Source organism: Falco punctatus (genome assembly GCF_963210335.1).
Source record: "Falco punctatus genome assembly, chromosome: 1".
Classification (NCBI taxonomy): Eukaryota; Metazoa; Chordata; class Aves; order Falconiformes; family Falconidae; genus Falco; species Falco punctatus.
In genome coordinates, this window is record NC_137580.1 from 106,154,517 (window position 1) to 106,174,291 (window position 19,775).

General features: G+C 46.0%; 1 protein-coding gene and 1 long non-coding RNA gene across 8 annotated transcripts in view; both read left to right on the forward strand.

The window, feature by feature from the left end:
• LOC308054870 (uncharacterized protein) overlaps positions 1-19,775 on the forward strand; it is a 294,524-nt gene that overhangs the window by 85,248 nt on the left and 189,501 nt on the right. The window contains exon 2 of one of the 7 annotated variants that reach the window (XR_013924269.1): positions 8,813-11,690. The exons of 4 other annotated variants lie outside the window; for them this stretch is intronic. The gene's annotated coding sequence lies outside the window, so the exon portion shown is untranslated. Of the gene's footprint in view, positions 1-8,812; positions 11,691-19,775 lie in introns of those variants that run through there. 2 more of the 7 variants (XR_013924270.1, XR_013924271.1) reach the window with 2 other exon arrangements.
• LOC308054948 overlaps positions 11,699-19,775 on the forward strand; it is a 31,305-nt gene continuing 23,228 nt past the window's right edge. The window contains exon 1 of the long non-coding RNA XR_013924318.1: positions 11,699-19,343. This is a non-coding gene — a long non-coding RNA (uncharacterized lncRNA). The remainder of the gene's footprint in view (positions 19,344-19,775) is intronic.

Below are 19,775 nucleotides of genomic sequence, written 5' to 3' on the forward strand. Positions count from 1 at the left end.
AGGGGATGTGCTATTTATTTATCTAAAGGAGCAGGTTTGCAGTGCTTTTTCAGAAGAACGGCTTCCAGGCCAGAATGTCTCACTGCCTGCATCCACTTCTTCATATTAGCTTTGACAGGCTCTAAATCTGGGGCAAAGAGGGGTTGGAGGGGCAAGGGAGCGCCCCAGGAGGGCTCAGAATGATGTCGGCAGGAGCAATTTCTTGCTGGAGACCTGTGGTATTTTGCAAAGAAAGCTGGGCTGCTTTTGCTGAGAGCTGCAATTTTTTTGTCGCTATTGTTTACAAACCGAGCCATTCATTTAGGATTGAAACACTTAATTGCATTTGGCTTTTCTCAGTCTTGTACAGTCTTGTACCAGCCAAGGAAGGAGGGGAGAGGATGAGAGGCTGTAAAAAAAGAGAAAAATTAGTTTCCGTCTGGCTTTAACAATTGCGAAGGACTTTTACTGCCGCTGCAGCAGGAGACAGTTTCTTTCCTCACGTCTGTCCTGAGCTCGGATGTGGTGTGGCTCTGCCTTGTTGAGCAGCTGCAGTTGTCCCCCTCGGAGACTGCAGCAGCGAGCAGATTCCTGCCTGCAGCGAGGGGGGCAGGACTGGGGTGGGCTCGAGGGTGGCACTGGCCCTGTGAGCATGCAGGGCCTCTGTGCTGCCTGCGGTGCTGGCATAGCTGGACAGTGGCCGAAGCTTTACCCATTTTAAGGGGACTTGCCTTTAATTGTAATTGCCAGACCCCTGCGGGGCTTGTAAAGAAAAATCTCAATCCAAACTGGCAAGGCTGATTCCTGTTTGCTGCTGGATGGTGTGTCTGCTTTCATAGCTTTTGTCTTAGAAAAAAATCATGCTTTTGTGCTCCTGAGTGGGAGCTGGTGAAACCCATCCAATCTGCCATGCAGCGTGGGTCTGCAAAATAGCTCTGCATTTCTACATGGCATTCTCCTTCCATCTGAAACAGGGCTGCAGATGCGTGGCACATAGAGGGAAGGGGTGTTTGTACCACTTACCATAGGTGTATGAGATCCCAGGCTAGAAGGAGAAAGATTTCCTCAGAGAATGATGCAGAGCTCTAAATTCAGCTCCTGTTGATCCATCTAATGAATTAAAAGGAGCCTAGAGCAAAACCCCACCCTTTTCATGGGAAGTTATGCAACATTAATACCACTATACACCGACTTTTGCAGGGCAGAACACCCTCTGTACAGGGGGAATCTAAAAACATGGACTGAAACCAGTTCCACTAACATGGTGCAGGATAGATTTCCCATAACATCCTTGTAAGGCAGGAGGATTACTATTCCCTTTCCTTTAACAAGAAGAGAAATGGAGGGCCAGAGGAACAGCCTTTCCCAAGTTCTGTGGTGGGAGGTGAGACGTGCTGGAGTTGTCTTCCTTCCTTTACTTCTTGTTATATGCTGCATTTGACCCATGATGATCTGATCTGCTTCCCACCTCCATCTCCTTTGACTTCTGGGTGATGGTTCATCCAAGACTGTCTTCTACTCAGTCCCACAGGCGCAGCCTATTAGCTGTTGCATTCAGGAAGCTCTTTCTGCATGCCAGAGCGGGGCTGTGGGGATTTTTGTCCACACGGAAGAGCAGGCTCTGGTTTTGCAGGCACAGGTGAGCCAGTCTGCAGTCCCTGCCTGCTGCAGGGAGTCAGCTTTTCTCCTAACGCTGCATTTAAAGCTGCTGCTTTTTAATAGAGATTCAGTACAACCATTTTAAGAGGGACACAAAAGAGCAGTGCTGCAGTGCATTAAAGCCAAAGAAGGGCAAAGTAACAAGTCAGGATGTGACCAGTTCCTCAAATAGCTTGTGTTACAGCTTTGTCTTTCTGTGCTTCTCAAGTGAATAAACCGAGGTCATGATTATAAAAAGAGCAAATAAATTAAATCCCAATATCCTGAAAGCTGCTTGTGTGTGTTGGTTCAATTAGCACACTCCAGCGTGAGGTCAGTGTCACTGTTCCCTAAGGGTGCAGGACCTCCAGTGTTAGGCTTGTGGCTGGCTCAACAAGTGCAGCGGGTGGAGGACCATGAAACAGAGGGGATGGCTCCAGGAGAAGGAATTACAAACAGGGAGGCAGTGAAATTTCAGTCATCGCTGAGATCAGTGATGCTGTTTGTTATCCATCTGGCTTGAGAGCTCAGCTCATTTTCCTTGTTGCATGCATGACTTGCAGTGGAGGCCAATAAGCCAAGTTTCCACCAAAGCCTGTTCTCCAACTTTGCTTTTGTTTTTGCGGTGGGGTTAGGAGGTACTTTAGGAGTCAGACAAGAAAACAAGGAGCATGCTCTTGTTGGAGCTAAGCAGAGTAAAGCTTTTTGTTTGGGGTGCAAACCAAAAACCTTTCATTTGAGTTAAAATTTAAAATTGAAAGAACATTTTGCTCTGTGTAACTTTCCTTAGGCCGTTCAGTAAAACTGGCAGACTTGAAGCCAAGTGCTGAACTGCTCTTAGGAACTGGTGTGATAAAATGGTTTGGCATTTCTGAAAGAAAAAGAATTTTCCCACATTTGGGATAGAAATAGTAGCCACAAAGACCTGTCTTTCAATGTGCTTGCTCTTTTTCCAAATAATATGCTGTGTTTTTACTTTCTGCTTGCTCAGTTATGATAAGCCCTTCATATCCCTCTGTCAGACCATGCAGTGAGATCTAGTACTCCCTCAGCACTAGGCAGAACTTTGCAAAATTATGATGTCTTCCTGTCCTCAAGTCACTAAAATGAACTATTTCCAGCCTCAGCAGTCAAGATGCAATATGCTGCTTATGTCCCATTGCAAATTCCCAGGCACCAGAATCTTTAGGCTCCTTCCTGCCGAGTTCATTTGGGTTTCTCCTGGCTAGTATCTGCCAACTGTGGCCCCAAGGCACATGTGGATAGTACTTGCAATAAACTGCTTCCCAGCATCCCCACAGCAGTGGAATGCCAAGAATTGTGGCAATATTATTCTATGGAAGATGTACAACACAGGAGGCCATAGTCTCACATATGGGACAGGTCTCCTCAGCTGCCCCTGGAGTCAGCAGGCAAGGGAGAAGGGATGTTTCATACACAGAGTTGGGCTGTGGGGCAGTCTTGAGGGCTGGAGGAGGGAAATTCTCTTTTCTCTCCCACAAAACAGCTGAGATTTTTAGGATTCCTGATATCCCTATGGCTGTAACTATGCTATTTTATCAGTTTTTGTAAAAATGAGAGACAGATAGCCTGTGAGAGTCTGGGGAAGAGAAGTTGTGGCGTGGAGAGTCTGGGGAAGAGAAGTTGTGGCGTGGAGGAGAGTCTTAAATCCCTCCTTAGTTTTTCTCCTACCTGTGAGGGAGTAGGCAAATGTCCCCATTACAGGATTGCTGACTATGCTAGAGCCTTATCTTTCCTGCAAAACAAATGAAGGAATGAAATTAAGCTGCAAGCAATTGACATATTTTGTAAATAATAATTTAGAGACAAATCCTTTTTGCTAGGCATTTCTAGTTGCTTCCTTTCTGTGTACAGCTGTGTTATCTCGTTGCTGAGCAATTCACAGATAGGCAGGGGTGGATGTGTATATGTGTGTGTGTGCATGCATGGTGGGGGTCCTGGCATCCTCCTCCCAGGGTCACACTCGTGTGGAAGGCAGGCACAGAGGGCTGCCTCATGCGCGCAGTACATTGGGGTATTCATCCAGTCCATCTGCTGCAGGGTATGTCTCTCCTGTCGCAGAGCTGATGGGACGAGACGTGTGTCCCCTCCTGAGCTGTTGCAGGTCGCCAGCCAGGAGATGGCACAGGAGGAGGTGAGCAGGGCTCTGTGTCATGTGCAGCTTCAGGCTGGCTGGTGCTTGGCGTGCTTTGTTCACTATGGTGTGAGTTTCCAGCCACAGTGAGCAAAGAGCTGCTCCCTGTTAGTGTTGCTTCTCTGGTGTGGGGAAGAGTCAGCCTACACCTCTTTAGAGAAATCTCACAGGTACAAAGCAGGCTAAGAAGTCTCCTCCCAAGCTCTTGGAGGCAGGAGACCTTAGGCAGCATTTGAGCTCATTGCAAGGGGTGAAAGACAAATACACTCACCACCTCCCTCATCAGTCCTGTCCTGTGTATAATTTACGATACATCGTGTTACATTTTTATTACTACACCATTTCTCAGACTCTTGGCTGGCATGATTCCCAGAAGGCAATGCAGGAAGGCTTTTGTATTGAGACCTTAAACAGGAGGAGCGATTCCTCATGAGCCTTTGTATCTGTATGTGGATTTAACATGCGGTTCCTAAAATAAGCTTTAATAAAACGTGGTTTTGTGTGTTAATAATTGCCAAGACTTTTTTTTCAATGGAATTGATACTGGAAAAAAAGGCTCAGAAGAAGTCGTAGAGGAAATGAGAGTCACCCCAGTCATCTGCATATAATCGCTTCCAGTATAGATTGCAATTGTGTTTGAATTATAGGGCAATCAGTCTGTCAGGCTGGTAAGTATTATACAAGACCCCTGGAATTTCCTTGGAAGCTTTCAGTACTTCTTAGCCTTGAAACCTAGAGAGGTTTTAATAGGAAAAGATGTGGTACTAGGCTGTGCTAATGCCATGTATTGATTTACTACCTGTAGCAGATGTTATGGGACATCTGACAAATTGATGACATATAAATATTGAGGCCTGTGAAACACAGTTCTGGAGTGAGACTTGTGCAGGTGACAGAAACAGTACTTCTCAGGATAAGGAGCCTCCCTCCTAACAGCACATGCTGGGTACATGTGCATGCAAGAAACTTACCCTTGCTTTGGAGGCAGGAGCCTGGTCTCAGTGCAGGAATGAGACATTCGTTCTCAAGTGCTCCCCTAAGTGTGGTAGGCATAACACTAGAATGCCTAAATTAACAAAATCTGGGAAGTTTTGGTGGAAAGATATATTTAATGCCTGGCCTCATTCTGACATGAATGATAACATAAGTGCCAAGGCAGGTTAAAAATAGGCAGCATCTCCAGCAAAGTTCAGGAGACCTGGACCTGCAGGGAGAAAAATCTAGCACAGAAACAGATGCTGAGGGCAGGGACTGAGTTTATTTCTTCTTAAAAAATGATACCATGCATCTTCTATCACCTGTGTTTCAGGGTCATCTAATGAGTCAACAGCAATTGATGTTTCTTCTTAACTAAGTTTACTTAAGTTAATGTACGTAAACATGCCTAAACTTGAGGTTTCTCTTTCTGGTAATGGTCTGGCTTAAATCCTGCTTGGGTTTGAGTCATTCTTTGTGCATGGCGGGGGTGGGCCATTCAGAGGCTTGTGATACACTTTGCAGCACCTAAATGACCTTTCGATTTTCTGTGGTTTTCTGTTGCCTGTCCCCCTGACCTGTTTCATCTGTTTCGATTGCAAGCTCTTTGGAGCAGAGCTTGTCTTTTGTACAGCTCCTAGCACACTGTAAGTGCCTTCACTTCAGCCTGGTTATTTCTAAAGCACTGCTGTAAGACACACATCACGACTGCTTCTGGAGCTTCTGTTCTTTGTCCTTTGCTTTATCCAACTTAATGTCCTCTAAGCACCAAGTCTTCAAACTTAGCTCTGAGTGCTTAACAAGACTCTGGAAGGCTCATTCCCTCCAGCCTGAACAAAGGTTGTGTGAGCCCACATAAATAGCCAGTTCTCCCTCTCTGCCTCTCTCCCCTGCTGCCCTTGGGAAGAGACCTCCCAAAAGCAAGGCAGAGAGAAGTCTGTCCTCAGCTCTCAAGCAGTAATCACACTGGCAGAGGGAGGAGGTGTTCAACATCCAGCCAGGAATCTCAAGGAAAGCCTGCCCCATGTGCTGGCAAGCTCCCAGAGTTGTGTCTCTGCCTGCTTCAAGATGTGGACATGAGGGATCTTTAATAACAGTCTTGTTGCTGGCGATGCTCCCTATTTAGTTTCTGCTCTAAGATTCACAAGGTCTTGGGCTCTACACCACATGAAGAGCTTTAGAGATCAGGGCAGGAGGGAGAGAAGAGAGAAATTCTGCTGCAGCCTTGAAAACCCACCAGTGATGCTGAAATATCTCTGGGTTTCTCTTTGCCTCTGTCAGCATTTCTCAGAAGGATGTTTCCAACCTTGACTTCTGTGGAGGGAGATGCAGACTCTGAAAAAATCCAATTTAATGAGAGACAGAGAAATGTTTGGTAGATAAAGTGCTGTAGTGGTTCCTCACTTTCCTCTCTCTGCCTGGAACTGAAGCAGCTCCCTCTCTGCAGTGAAACAAACTGATCTTTCACATTGCTCCTGAATGGATGGATCCCCTGTTTCTTCATGCGGAAGTTCATCGAAGGTACTGCCTTCCCAAGTTAGCCTGACCTGCAGTCATCTGGATCCATCAGGATCTAAGGAATGCATGCACTGTGGGCTATAGTTCATGTCCTTGTTCCTCATCAAACTGAAAAGCACAAAACAAAACAAAAGGCTGTGAGTAACAGCAGGACTGTTGGGGAGCCAGGATCTTAGAACATCTGTGGTGAATCTGCATGGATTTGTAGCATCCCCTGCTTTCCTGGATAGGTTTTCATAGTGTACCAGTGTGCACCTCATTCTGCAGCAGATGATCACACACATGAAGCTGTGTTTAGTTTGACTTATGGTGTGCTCTTAAATCTACTCCTCCCTGCTGTCCTGACACTATAAGTAGACTCCACTCTGCTCTCCCCACCTGGCTCCCAAACTTTCACCCAATTTGATGGCAGGTATGAAGAAAACACACTTCTCCACAACCTGGTGCTCTGCTTGCATCATTATTCCATTCCAGATTGTGAATGAAAAATCTTATTGCATTTGAGGGTGTGCTTGTAGCTGGTAATTAACACCCAGCACACTCTGCCAATGCATCTCATACTTGCTTTACAGAAACCTAGAGCTGAAACAGAAGCCACCAGGAAAAACAATGTCTGCCAATTGAGTTAAATCTTAAGTAAAATCCCCAGCCAAATGACTGCAGAGTAAATCTGGTGAGGATGTTGCTCCTGCACTGAGCTCAGGAGGTGTTTTCCAGCTACAGGGCCCAAGAGATAATGAACATTAAGGCTAATGGGACTTATGCAGATCTGTCTCCCGCTCTTGTATGCTGTGTTCCAGCTGGGAGCGGATGCTTTATGGGGAGTTAACTCCTCCATACTTGTAGTGGAAGTGCTGACAGAGCCGAGTTTTAAGCGCTGCTAATGGAAATGTCTGCTTTCCAGATGAACTTGGGAAGTGGGGTTAGACACAGTATACACAAAGGCAGAGAGTAAGTCCTGTACTAACAGATTAAGTCTGCAGCTTTCAAGGGAAAAACTAATCTGTACATTAAATATGCCTGCTGGCCATGTGGCCTGGTTCCAGCATTAAGGATTGCTCTTGCCGGCATGCTTTTCCCCCCTCTTTGTCATCCTTTCTGAACATGAGCTTAACAGAAAGGCCAGCACCCCTGTCCAAATGCCTCCCTAGTAAACATGCCTAAACCCCTAGCCAAGGCAGCTGTCAGAGCCGAGAGTGTAAATTTTCACTGCCCTGAACTCGCTACACTTTCTGGCATGTATGGAGCTGTGTGAGAGAAGTTTAATGGAGTTGATATTGTGGAGAGCAGCCTTGTCCTCACTGGCCAGATTGCCCTGTGCTTCTCTGATGTGACACCACTTCCACTAAGGATGTGATCCCCAAATGTGGGGGATTTTCTGGCAGCTATAAATTAAATGCCTGTCTGGAAGGGAATTGAGCAGCTGGTTCATTAACCCCCTCTGACAGTCACTGTCTTTACTGCTAGTGCATGTGGATTGTGTGTGGGTTTGGTTTTGTTTCTCCCAGTTCATGGCAGAAGAGGTTACAACCTGAATGGCCTCCCCTTGGTCTGCTTGTGCTTCTGTGTGACTCTGGCTTCTGCAAAGTGTCTGCTGGCTGAGAGCACTCGGCAACCCTTCTCAAGAGTCAGCCACTGCCAGGGTCATCAGCATGGCTCTGCCCAGCACCTGACCGCTGGAGGCAGGAACAGGGAAGCTCTCGTGGCCTGGGTGCAAAGTGGGAAGAGAATCAGAGCCACAGTTTGGTAGCCAAGATGCAATATTGCACCTGCAGTAAGAATCTGCAAGGTGGTTACAGGCCTGAGACCTTCTGGGAGACAGCTTTTAGTTTTAGACCTCTGTAGCACTTCAGCTACTTGTGCCATAGCATAAGATAGCAATGTGCATGTGCATGCATACACAGACACATTTATACAGACAGTTATAGTAAGAGACAATTTGCTGCCTCAAAGAGTCTAAAGGCCAGAATTGGAGAGGCATTTGGATGCCTGAGGCTGCACTGAAATGGGACAAGACCCAAATGAGTTAGGCACATAATTGCTTAGAACAATTTTAAATACTGGGCACACACATGCATCCTCAGGGGTCTGTATTGTCTTAGAAAACCTGGTCCTTGAGCAGTAAGCAGCAGGGAGAGACACAGGAAGGACTGCAGTGCCCATTTGCCATGTAGGAACTGTGGCGAAGGAAGTACCTGTGACTTTCCCAAGGTCATGTGAGAAGGCAGTGGCAGAACATCCTCTTCCACTGTGCTCTGCCCCAGAACCAGCTCTCTCCTCTCCCCTTAGCACCAGGGCTGAAAGATAAGACACACTCTCACACAGCTCCCCAGCTCTCTCCTTCCTATTCATTTTTGCTGGGTCTGCCTGTAGCTGCCATACTTGAACCTGACCGACTCAAAGAAGTTTCTCAGGAGTCCTTGAGCTCCCAGAAGGGGTAGTGACAGCTGTAGGCTGCGATTTTGCTTGTGTTCTCTGGTTTGGTGCCCTCCACCCCTCCTTCCATCTCCCCTCATTGTTTGTCTGCTATTTTCTTTTGATTTGCAGCTTTACCGAGCACTGAGTTTGCAGCAGCATGTGATTACCCTGTATGGAGCCTTTCCCACTGACAGCATGATGAGTGGAGACAGCGTTCAGTGCATATACAATTTAAGCCAAGCAGGAGGCCAGTCCAGCACCTCACTTGCCAATTAACTGAGTCGATATTGTGCACAGGATAATGTTTGTTGTTTGCCTGTGTTGCTAAAACACTTCCAGAGTGTTTAGAGCAATACAGCAATATCCTTACCTCCCCCATGCAGGGATGAGCTCTTCAGCTAAACCAGGATGCCATAGCTCTGAGAACAGCTAAGGAGGAAGGAAGGAAACCGGGGACCTCCATGGCTTTGAGGTCCTTCAAGGCTTTGTGTGAATATGGCAACAGCTGCTACAGGCCTTTTCAGGGTGTGGGAAGACAAGAGGCTGTTCCATTGAAACTGAAAAAGAAATTGTATCTATGCAGATAAAAAGGCCTTCAAGAAGATGTGAGGCCATGGACAGACCATCTGCAAAGCAACCACATAAAGGAGCCACAGGCAAATCTGGTTCCTACTGATCTCCCTCGCTTACATGTCATCGTAAACTGAGCCTTGCTGTCTGATTTACAAAGAACTGGTGTCTGTGCTGTTTCCACTGGCAGCTCAAGGCAAAGGGAATCCAGCACAGAGAAACTACAAGTGGATGCATGTTTCTGCCATGTAGCAAGCATGTGCCCTGGGAGCAAACCTGCTGGCAGCCCCGTGGCACATGGGCGGTGTGGAAGCTTGGCCACTCACCTTGGAGGTAGCTGTGATTTCCAAGGAAGCTGGGGCTGCGAGTAAATGGCAGCTCCTGCCAGAGGTACTTGCTGGCTTATTTTCCATTCCCTGGGGGTGAGCTTCCACTTCTTTCTGGGGCTCAGTGTGATTTGGAGGCACCAGGATCTGATCCCTGCCCAGATCTGGGGTTGCACATCAGTGGGAGTCGCTCATGCTTGCAGGGGAGCTGGAGATGTGTTCTTGGCAAGGCTAGCCCATCTGCTGGAGGACTTTGAGAGATGCCGCAGGCAAATTGCTGTTGGTTCTCTCAGGACAAGTTTCTGCCTCAGGTTTATTTCCTTCGCAAAGAACATAGATAGTGTTTTCCTACCTTTCTGCAGCGACACGACAAAGTATGTCCATGAGGCACTTTCCATACCCAAGCAATCAACAGTGGCTGCAGAAACATGCTGGCACACAGGGCCATCAGCATGCAGACTGTGGGATGCGCCAGCCCTCCTCATGTGGTGGTAGTGGGGTGATGGCAGTACAAGAGAGAAGAAAGGGCCACGCTCCATTTTGCTTTTGTATTTTCACCCTTCATCCAGCATTATCAGTATTGTAAAACACTGTTGTCCACGGAGGCTTACCTGAGCTCAGAAGGGGCCTTTTATGATGGCTATGAGCAAAAATAAAATCCTGTTAAGCTGAGGTCTCATCACTCCATTCCTCTAACAGGTCCCAGGCCTGTGTTTCTTGGTTGGTGTCTCACCATCCTTCACCATGTGCCATGTTCACTGAAAGCACCTGGTGACCACAAGCATGGGATTTCCCCCTCCCTCCTCCTCTTCCTTTTTCCTGGGCTTCACCAGGAAGTATTTATTAAGTGTCGGAGTGATAAATGAAAATTCATATTTTATTGTGAATTATTCCAGCCCTGCAGTGGAGCCCAGATCTATAGCCTCAGAGAGTTATTAACTGCTTACCGCAGAGAGCTATAAAATCCTCATCATTTTCTTCAGCCTCTGCTCTGTCAGGGTGAAGGAAAGAGAGCCAGATTATGACACAAGATGGTTGGAAAGCTGCTTCCAAAATTCCCCTTTGATTGGAGTCCAGTGTTGGCTGCAATGATTTCATCAGAGCAAGACAGGTCTCTCAAGAAACACCTTTGCTGGGGTTTGTTCTTTCCAGCTTGCTCTTCTCATTTTCAGGTTGTAACTCTCAAACTCCTTATGAGACAGCCCTTGGGAATCTGGCTCTGGCAGTGGTGGTTGCATTTCTTCCCTTGGTGGTTTTTATTCAGAGGCACAAAAGTAAGCAAATGCCACAGTCAGTGCTGTCTTTTGAAAGTGCTTTCGCCAAAGACATGCCAAAGCTTCCCAAATAGGTAATGGTATTCACATGCCCTTCATTGCTGCACGTGGGGCTTAAATCTGTCACGTCCGTCTGCTCTTTGCCCAGGCTGCAAAGCAAATTCCTGGTGCAGTTTCACCATTTCAAATGTCTGAATAGGAGCTGAATTCCTGTTGACATCAGTTGAATTAGGAATGTGCTCTTCAATTCTTTTACTTGATGAGAAATGATCTTGGCTCCTTGTGTCCTGCAATCATCTCAGAACAAAGACCCTGCTGGCTTTTTCTGTAGCCTGGCTGCTGCCATTTCCCGTCAGTGCTGCCTCAGCAGTTTTGAGCCCTGTGCTGGCACATGTTGGTTTCCAGGCAGCTGTGGATGGCCGAGTTGTGTTGGCTCTTGTGCTCAGAAAGGAACTGGGTCCTAGGACTTGGGTGGCACGATGGCCTGGTGAGTGTGTTCAAGTAACTCATCCTAGCAGTTACTGGTGGTGCTGTCTAAAGGACTCGCTGTTGTTTCTTAGATGGTGCAGGAATCATTGCTCCTCTCATCCCAATGGCTGACAGGGGCTCACACCTCAGTCATCGTAAGGCTTGTTACTGCCTGTTGCAGCAGAAAGGCTAAAGATTGACTGCACCCAAAAGGCTTTCAAGGCCTTTCACTATGCTCTGGTGATGTGGGGCTGGACAATTGGCTGATGTAGTGCAGGAGGAATACATGCTGACTAGGTTTGTTTGTTGTCATCTTTCTCACAGGTACATTTTGTGCTTTTCTGCCTTGGATTTTACTCCTGCACCAAGGTAATGTCTTCCTTTTGTAATGCTGATTGTCCAGAAATGGTTGCCTTTAGAATCTATCAGGACATAAAAAGTTTAGGTTGATCAAGAGATGAAGATGGCAATCCATCTCTCCAAAGACATTTGACAGCTAAATTCATAGATCCTCTTGCTACTGGAGGATTGTTGAGAGGTAGAACAAACCTCTCTCAGGACAATGACTGTAACAAAGACTGAATCATCTTCCATGCCTTCATATACAGGATACTTTACTGGCATATTTGTTTCTGCTTGAATTCACGATCTGGGAAGGGACTATAAGTGCGTGCACTGAGTCTGCATTGGAGTTGGACAGGCTTGCCTGGAAAAGGGAGGAGGGATCCTGCTATGGGAATAGTTGAAAGCCAGTGGATTCAGTCCATTGGTGTGTAAGATCTATTAGTGTCTTATAAGATCTGATAGGTGTAATGATGGGCTAAATTAATGTTTGGAGTTTTACTTAGCTGGAGCTAAGATCATCAGCGTGTCGAGCAAGATCATCAGCAACATCTAGGTCATCTTCAATGCAACAGTCATTTTATGGGCTCCAAACAGCAGCAACAGCAGAGACGAGTGAGGAGGAATCATAGCTTGCAGCTTGGTGGTCTCTTGGGGCACTTGACATGTTGCTGCCTCCATTAAATGAAACTCCACTTCTAATTATATCCCATAATTATAGCCTTCAACCAGTGTGATTTGTAAAGAGAGGGGTCATAGATAGCGAGATCACTCTGAGATTGACTGTGCAGTGGATATCAGTAAACATCCTTGACTGCCTACCAGAGTCTGACAGAGATGTAAAGGACTAATGCAATAAGGCAGGGCACGCAGCTGGATTGATAGAAGCAGTGGTGTGGCCTCTGGCCCCTGAAGATATTACGTGACAAGGCAGTGAAAGCTGCAAACAGGAGGGCAAACCATCTATTCAGTATGACAGTATTAGACAGAGGTTAAGAATCTTGTGGACTGCTATCAACATCGATGAACGGTCTCCAGCAGGGATCTGCATTAACACGTTGAATGCCACGCTGTCTTGGGTGTACAGCAGCTGCGTCAGACCAAACATCCCCATGTCACAGATGAAGCCCATCACTCTGAGACCATGGCCAGAGTAGCAGGGCTTCTGTGTCCCTGGAAATGGGCAGTCCATCTGAGGTGGCATCTTGGAAAAGCTTGGCAGCCCAGGAGGGATGCAGTTGCAGATGAACTATTTAAGAGCATGGGATGATAAAAAGTTTTGTTTTGTTACCTAGAAAACCCTGTGGTCAGGCCGGATGTGTTGCTGTAAATTATGCAGTTTTGGCTTGAAATTGTAGTCATGGGTCTGGTGCTTTTCTACTGTGTATTTCTTCAGTAGCCTCCAAGAGTGGTGCAGGTTCCTCTCCCAGGGCTGATACCAGTGCAACAGAGACTGTTTGAGTAAGAGTCAGGCCTGTAGTTTATCCACTCAGAAAGAACCTGTGTGTGTCTCTGCTCTGGCCTCTTGTGCCTGCTGAGCTCAGAAAAGCTCAATGACTGACCTCTGCACTGAGTCTAATAAGTTGTGGTTCCTCCTATGCTCTTCTGGTTTGGATCTAAGCGATGGAGAATAGCAGTACTCTCTGGTCAGCTCTTCCAAGGAGTAGTTCCTCTACCTGTTAATATTTGTGTTTCAGATGCTATTTAAATATTTCATTCTCAGCTTACAGCCACTAGGTTCTTGGTGTATTAAGGCAGCTAAGGTGATGGAGACTGAATGAAAATCAAAACCAGATTGTCTTCGCATTCGCCTGGTGATATAATTCCCCTTGGACTTGAATTGTATGGGAAAGGAGACAGGTCTGTTCAGAGGACATAAACTGACCTACAGATTGAGATGGGAGAGTTGGTTTGTCTTTGCTCCAGCCAGCTTTATTTTGAGTTTGTTTTCTCTGGAAATGGATTGTGCAGATGCATGTCCTTTGATTCACCAACTTCTGTACATCTCAACCGATTTCATCTCTGTTTAATGGGGGGATAATGGTCTTAAAAGGGATGATGCCCATACAAGTTTCACAGAAGTAGGGGTGAGGAAGAAGAATGGGACTTTGTAAGGCTAAAATGCCCCAGTTCCAACTTCATCAGTGTGTCCCATGGGAGAAAGAGGTCCAGAATGTCCCCCCATTTGGAAAAGCTTCAGCAAGAGCTCACAGGCAGTGAACAGTGAACAGAACAAAATCATTTAGAAATCTGATTTAATTGTGCTGGTGTTCAAGAATTTCTTCTTTATTTACCTTCATAGCATACGGGACCCACTTGACTAGAAAGCATGCAGACATATAATGAGAGACCGTCTGACCCCAGCCTCCCATAGACTAAACGGATAGAGTAGCCAACAGCCATTTTACGGATGGGGAACTGAAGCAAAGAGAGATTGAATTATGTTCTCCAAGTCCCGCAGGGCGTCTGGTTGACTGTCAGCCAGTTCTCTCTTCCTTTCTTGTCTCTAATTCAATTCTTTGATCAGAGGGTTTGGCTTTTGTTTCTATAACTCGTCCAACCTTCTTCTTGTTTCCAGCAGCCTTGTTACAGATTTTAGCAGGCTCTGCTGTGCTGGCACGAGCATTGTTCTTCTCTGCAGGATGGGATGTACGTCTGAGTAATTCTTTGCATGAGTTGTCTTTCTCTCGGAGACGTTTCTTCAGTTTCTGTGATACAGAATAAATTGCAGTACATAGCTTATTAGAACAGCAACAAAAAACTCCCAAACAAACCTTCAAAATCAAGGCAGTTCAAAGAAGCAAGCAGCAAAACCCAGCATGAAGCTGTAGGAATACAATTAGAAACTCTCCCAGTAGTTCCTGGGATAGACTTATCAACAGCCTCTGCTCCCTAGGTCATCAAATGCTGAAGTCTGGGTTTTCGATTTTGTTTTCTCCCTCTGAACTGAATAGCAAAGGGCATCCTGTCCTGCAAGGTAAGATCTGGGTGGGAATGCTCAGCTTGTGACATGCTTCCCACTGGTGCCTGTGGGTAAGATCCTGGCTCCTCCTGTCGACGAGCTGCCTTCCTCTTGAGGTGAGGAAACCAGGGTATAAGAAGTTCTCTGAAGACCAGCACATCCCCTGGAGCTTGTGTACTGGCAGGGCTTACATGCAGGGGCCTCTGTTGCATTCACTGAGAGACGCTTGGAAAGCAGGACCTGGGCACTGCACCAGTATTAAAGTGGCCTGGCTTGAGCTACAGCCACGAGCAGCTCAGACTCCTGAGCATGGAGTGATGGAACTCTGTGCTGCTCTTGGAGAAATTCAGGCAAGCTCAGAGGTATGCTCTGGAAGGATTCCCCTGCTTCTGGTGCTTTTCACTGCATGCTGCTGCCTCTGAAGACAATGGGGGTTTGACAACCTGTGGGAAGATACTCCAGAGCACCTGACTTTCCATCTCTTGGCACCTGAAGCAGAAAGCACTTCTGTCCGTGACATGCTCTTTTTTCATTTTTGGAAAAACACAGCTTCCTCCTCTCTGCACCTCTTAGCAATGCAGCTAAAATCTTTCCCAGCTAAAAATCAGATTTACCAAGAATGTCTTTTATTGATTTACAGGGTTCACCTTTATGAACAACTCCAGTATTTCTCTTTGGACAAAATGAAGCAATATTAAACATTGTAACAATAAATCCAGGGCACCCTCTTCTCTCCAGGGTGTAAGGTTATCCAAATGTATGCTCTTGTATTTATCATTTACCAACAGAACTATTTAAACGACAATATTTGACAGGAGTGGTTGTGTCAGGTGTGATGTAGTGTGCGTTATAAAAAGACAGTAAGAGAGACTTTGCATTTGTCCTTCAAACATAAAGTCGATTTTTGCATGATTGGTACTTCAGAGATCATCTTCAGCACAAGATTAACTAGGGACAATATACAGTGAAGTCAGATGACTAAGACCCAGTGGCTTTTGCTGTGTGCTGCAGTCTCCCAGAGGGCTGTGTACATCTTCAGCGTACATAAAAGGTGCTGAAGAAAAGCGAGTTTGCTTATGCTGTACTGCAACTTCCAGACGTGAGATTTTCAGAGGGGTGCACACCCCTCCTTGAAGATTTTGAGCTGGGGCCAAAAAGTTTTAACTCCACCAAGCAATCATGGTTTTAATACATTCTGCAGCAGTGACCAGCATCTGTAAACAGGCCCAAATCTGGCAATTTTGAATTCTGCTTTCAATCTAAGAGTTACTCTGGTGAGTGCACAAGCCTGCTTTGGTCTCAGGAGCCCTTTGGGGCACCACCACTGAGCAGCAGTGTTAATGCATTATCACATGGTGGGTGGCTGAGGTCAGATGGGTCAGGAACTGACCCTTGCAGAAAGTATGATTGATAAGGATTCCCTGCTGAGTTGGAGAAAAGATGTAGGGAAACTGTAGGAAAACCATAAGCTCAGTGCAAGGTACAAGGTATCAGACAGGCACAGTTCACCAGTCTGTGGTGCACAGAGGCGTAGCTGCTGGCTAAGCGCAGGACGTGTGGAAAATACACCCTGAATACAGTGCAGAGAATAAGAAAATATGGTGTGATACTGGCTTGTGGAAGGGCAATGAATAATGTTTCTGTATAAAGGCTTTTGCTAGAAACTTGCTATTTCATTTGAAGGAATGTGGAAAAATGTAGCTCCTGGATAAATGCGTGTGCTAATGCATCTCCATGCGGTTGTCACAACTTGCCCTGTATTTTGCAGTTCTGGGTCTTGTCCTGGAAGAGAGACTGTCTGGCCAGAGAAGCGCACCCTGGCTGCTGAGCTGACAGATGATGTGCTGAGCCTGGAGCTGGGGGGCCATGGGACATTACTAATTACTAGTATGCTTCCAGCTGCAGGCACCTTTTGACAGTGCTTTCCCCCAGCACTACATGTTGTACAAACAGAGAGCAAGAGCCCTGGGGTGCTGCACAGCTAGGCAGACACGGTAAAGTGTTTTTCTCAAGTCTGGCAAGGCAACTGGTGGCAGAGGCAGGAATAGACAAGGTCTTCTCTGTTACCCTCCTGCAGTTTCCTTGCCACTATACTGAAGAAGATGCAGTTCCAAGCTACAGGTGGGTTGGAGAGACAGAAATATTTAAAGTCAAGACTGGAAAAAAAGGAATGCTGCACTCAGATGTTTCATTATTCCTCAGGTAACTCAGAGCTAAAGTGTCTAGATCATAGTAGGAAGAAGGCGTTAGTTTTGTAAGCTCTTGTTTGCAAAAATGTGAGCCTCTGTATGCTCAGCTGTTGAGCCAGGATCTTAAATGAGTCTCATAATGTATTTACCAGTGCTGTGAAGTTCACCCTTTTATACTAGATTATGGTAATAATGGTATTGTGCAGCAGATGAAATTAGTTTTTCTACACAGTTTTGTTTCATCTCAGTGGCTAAATGTGTGAAATAAAAGGTGCAGTTGGCAGTATTTTCATGGGTAAGCCAGTTTCCTCCCACACCCACCCTACAAACACAGATGCTTCCTCATATCCTGGGGACAAGCTGACTGCCAAACAATGCATGAAAGGACTGTGAGAAGCGAGGGCTTTTTTAAGATTTATATTTACCATTAGGATAATTTTGGAGATTTATTACTTTTCAGACAATTGGGGACTGTTAAGTGCATTTCATGTGGGCTGGCATCTAGCATGGACTGTAGCAGCCCTGAGGGATACTAGTATGATGACCGTTTTTCTTTCCCACTTGCACACACCAGTAAAAAGCACCCACATAGCTATAAGGACTTGTATGTAGCACAGGAGGTGTCACTGTACCTCTGCAACCTCTTTAAATCATCTCTGGGTGGTCACAGTAAGCTAGTTGCCTCAGACTGAAACATGGGCATCCCTGCAGTGCTGACAGCGTTCCTGCAACCTTGCCCAGCATGGGCTCAATTTGAGAGAGCACGCTGTGCGCGAGAACAGCACACATCCAGCACTGTCCTCTGTGCTGGTGTGTGAGACTTCAACCAGGAACAACATGAGGCATGGATGAGGAGGAGTGTCAGGACAGTCTCTAGCATCTTGGGCCCCATTATATTAACAGTTGGATTATGTGGGATGTTTCATGGACTTGCCTGTTGATTTTTCAACCCAAAGCCCTTTCTCCTTTGGAAAGTTATTTACAGGAACAAAAGCAATGACATCTTTTCTCATTCCTTTCTGAACCTGGGATTTGCTGTGAAAAGATGTCAACAAAAGATCAACGCTGAGGATGTCCCTCAGCAAAAGTTCACATCTTTTTTCCCCAAAATCAACTGAAAAAAATTTGTCCCAGTTTCCATAATCTTGTTTGAGACCAATCAGTATCCACTGGTTGATCAGTTGAGAATTAACTTGAGGTTGACCAGAGAGAATTAAGACTCCTGCTATGCAAACTTTAGCTCCTGTGAAGCATTTTGCTAACTTCTCTTCATGAGCTGCTGGAGTAGGTAAAAATCAGGCTACGGGTTCTTATCACACATCCCAGATTGACCTGGATGAATGTCCAAGCTAGGAGTCATCTTAGAAATTTCCCAAGCAGATTTTGTTGTTTTCGTGTTCTGAACAGATAGCAAACTTTATCTTACATTTTATATGGAGTGGTCCAGTCCCAGCCTCCCACATTAATCAGGGCTTCTGCAGTCATCAGTGTCCCAACAACGAGGCCAAGGCAGAGCAAAGTCTTTTCTTAGCTTCAGTAGCAAGTTCTTTAAGTTTAATCTGATTAAAGATTTGCATCGGGAAGCTGAGAGAGACAGAGGAGGAAATGCTGCTGCTCATTTTGGATGGGGTGAGAAAGTAGGTCAGGCAGAAAAGTGTATTATTATTACCAATTCATTGCATAGCATGTGCTCTGGTAAAAAAGCAAGGCTTTGTTGTTCTGAGTACTACTTGCACTTGTGAACATTTCACGGTAAAAAACCTTCAAAACTGTACAGGAGTGAGTCCAGCCTGAGCGGAAGTGCAGCCACCTCCAGGGTCGAACACAAAGTTGCTTTAACAGCTGAGCACTGACCACTGGCGACTGAAGAGGTTAATGTAGCCTCAGAAATAACATGTTGGGAAGAAGCAAGTCTAAGTATCTTATGTGCACAATAGCCTTAAAAGCCCCTTCCACCAGCCTTGTGAAGAGTGCTTATGAATTTCATCAGAGGAGCACGTACAGCTGTGAGAAGCAGCAGGCTGATTTCTCTGTGTCTGCCTCACGTGCCAGTAAGCTTGTTAGCTTTCTCACTAGGTTAATGAAAAATACTATTTCTTTCACCAGTCCTTGCCTTGCTGATACCCTTAGCCCCGACAGCACTGAGCCTTTAATGAGCAGATACAGTCAGGGCCCTGTTTTTTCTGTTTTCACCAAGAAGTAGCACTTGCAACAACATGCATGCCCTAACAGCACACAGGGGAGCTACTTCGCCATGGCCTGGAATGGAAGAGGGATGCCCGCTGTGCTGCCAGTGCTGCACGGAGAGTCGGATAAACCACGTTTAACTTGTGAGATGTGACAACATTATTACTCTGTGGCGATGGTGGGGAAGGAACCAGCTGTAGCGTGACAAACAGCTTCTTTCACGCCCTCAATGACAAGCACACCCTGCTATGTGCGAAGAGGATGGAGGTGTTTGAGTCCAAGCAAGGGATGGACACGCCTGCTACAGCATGAACCCATCTCTGCTTGTATTCAGCGCTGTTGGTGGGTTTCAGACCAGTCCTCATGTTCCAACAGGACGTGTGTGTGTGTGTACATGGGTTTTTTTTCTTCAGTCTAATTTTTCGCAACAATCATATGTAATTTTCATGCACTGCCTTGCGTCTCAGCTTCATTCATCACCAACATGATGGCCAATTAGTCATCTCTCACTATTAAGCAGTGCTAAAAGCTACTTTAAATGCAAGCAGAGCCTTAATCTAGTTCTAACTCAGATCGACGGTGATACTTGTAATTAGGACATCAAACAGAGGAGAAACTTGATATGTTTATAGCTGAGGGAACCTTTGCATTGAACTATTTCAGGAATAATTATGTATTATCTTTATTAACATGGCCCAAGTTACTAAATAATGGGTCATGCTTTTTCATTTGGGGTGTTAAATATATATATTTTAGAATCAGGCTAAATTCCAG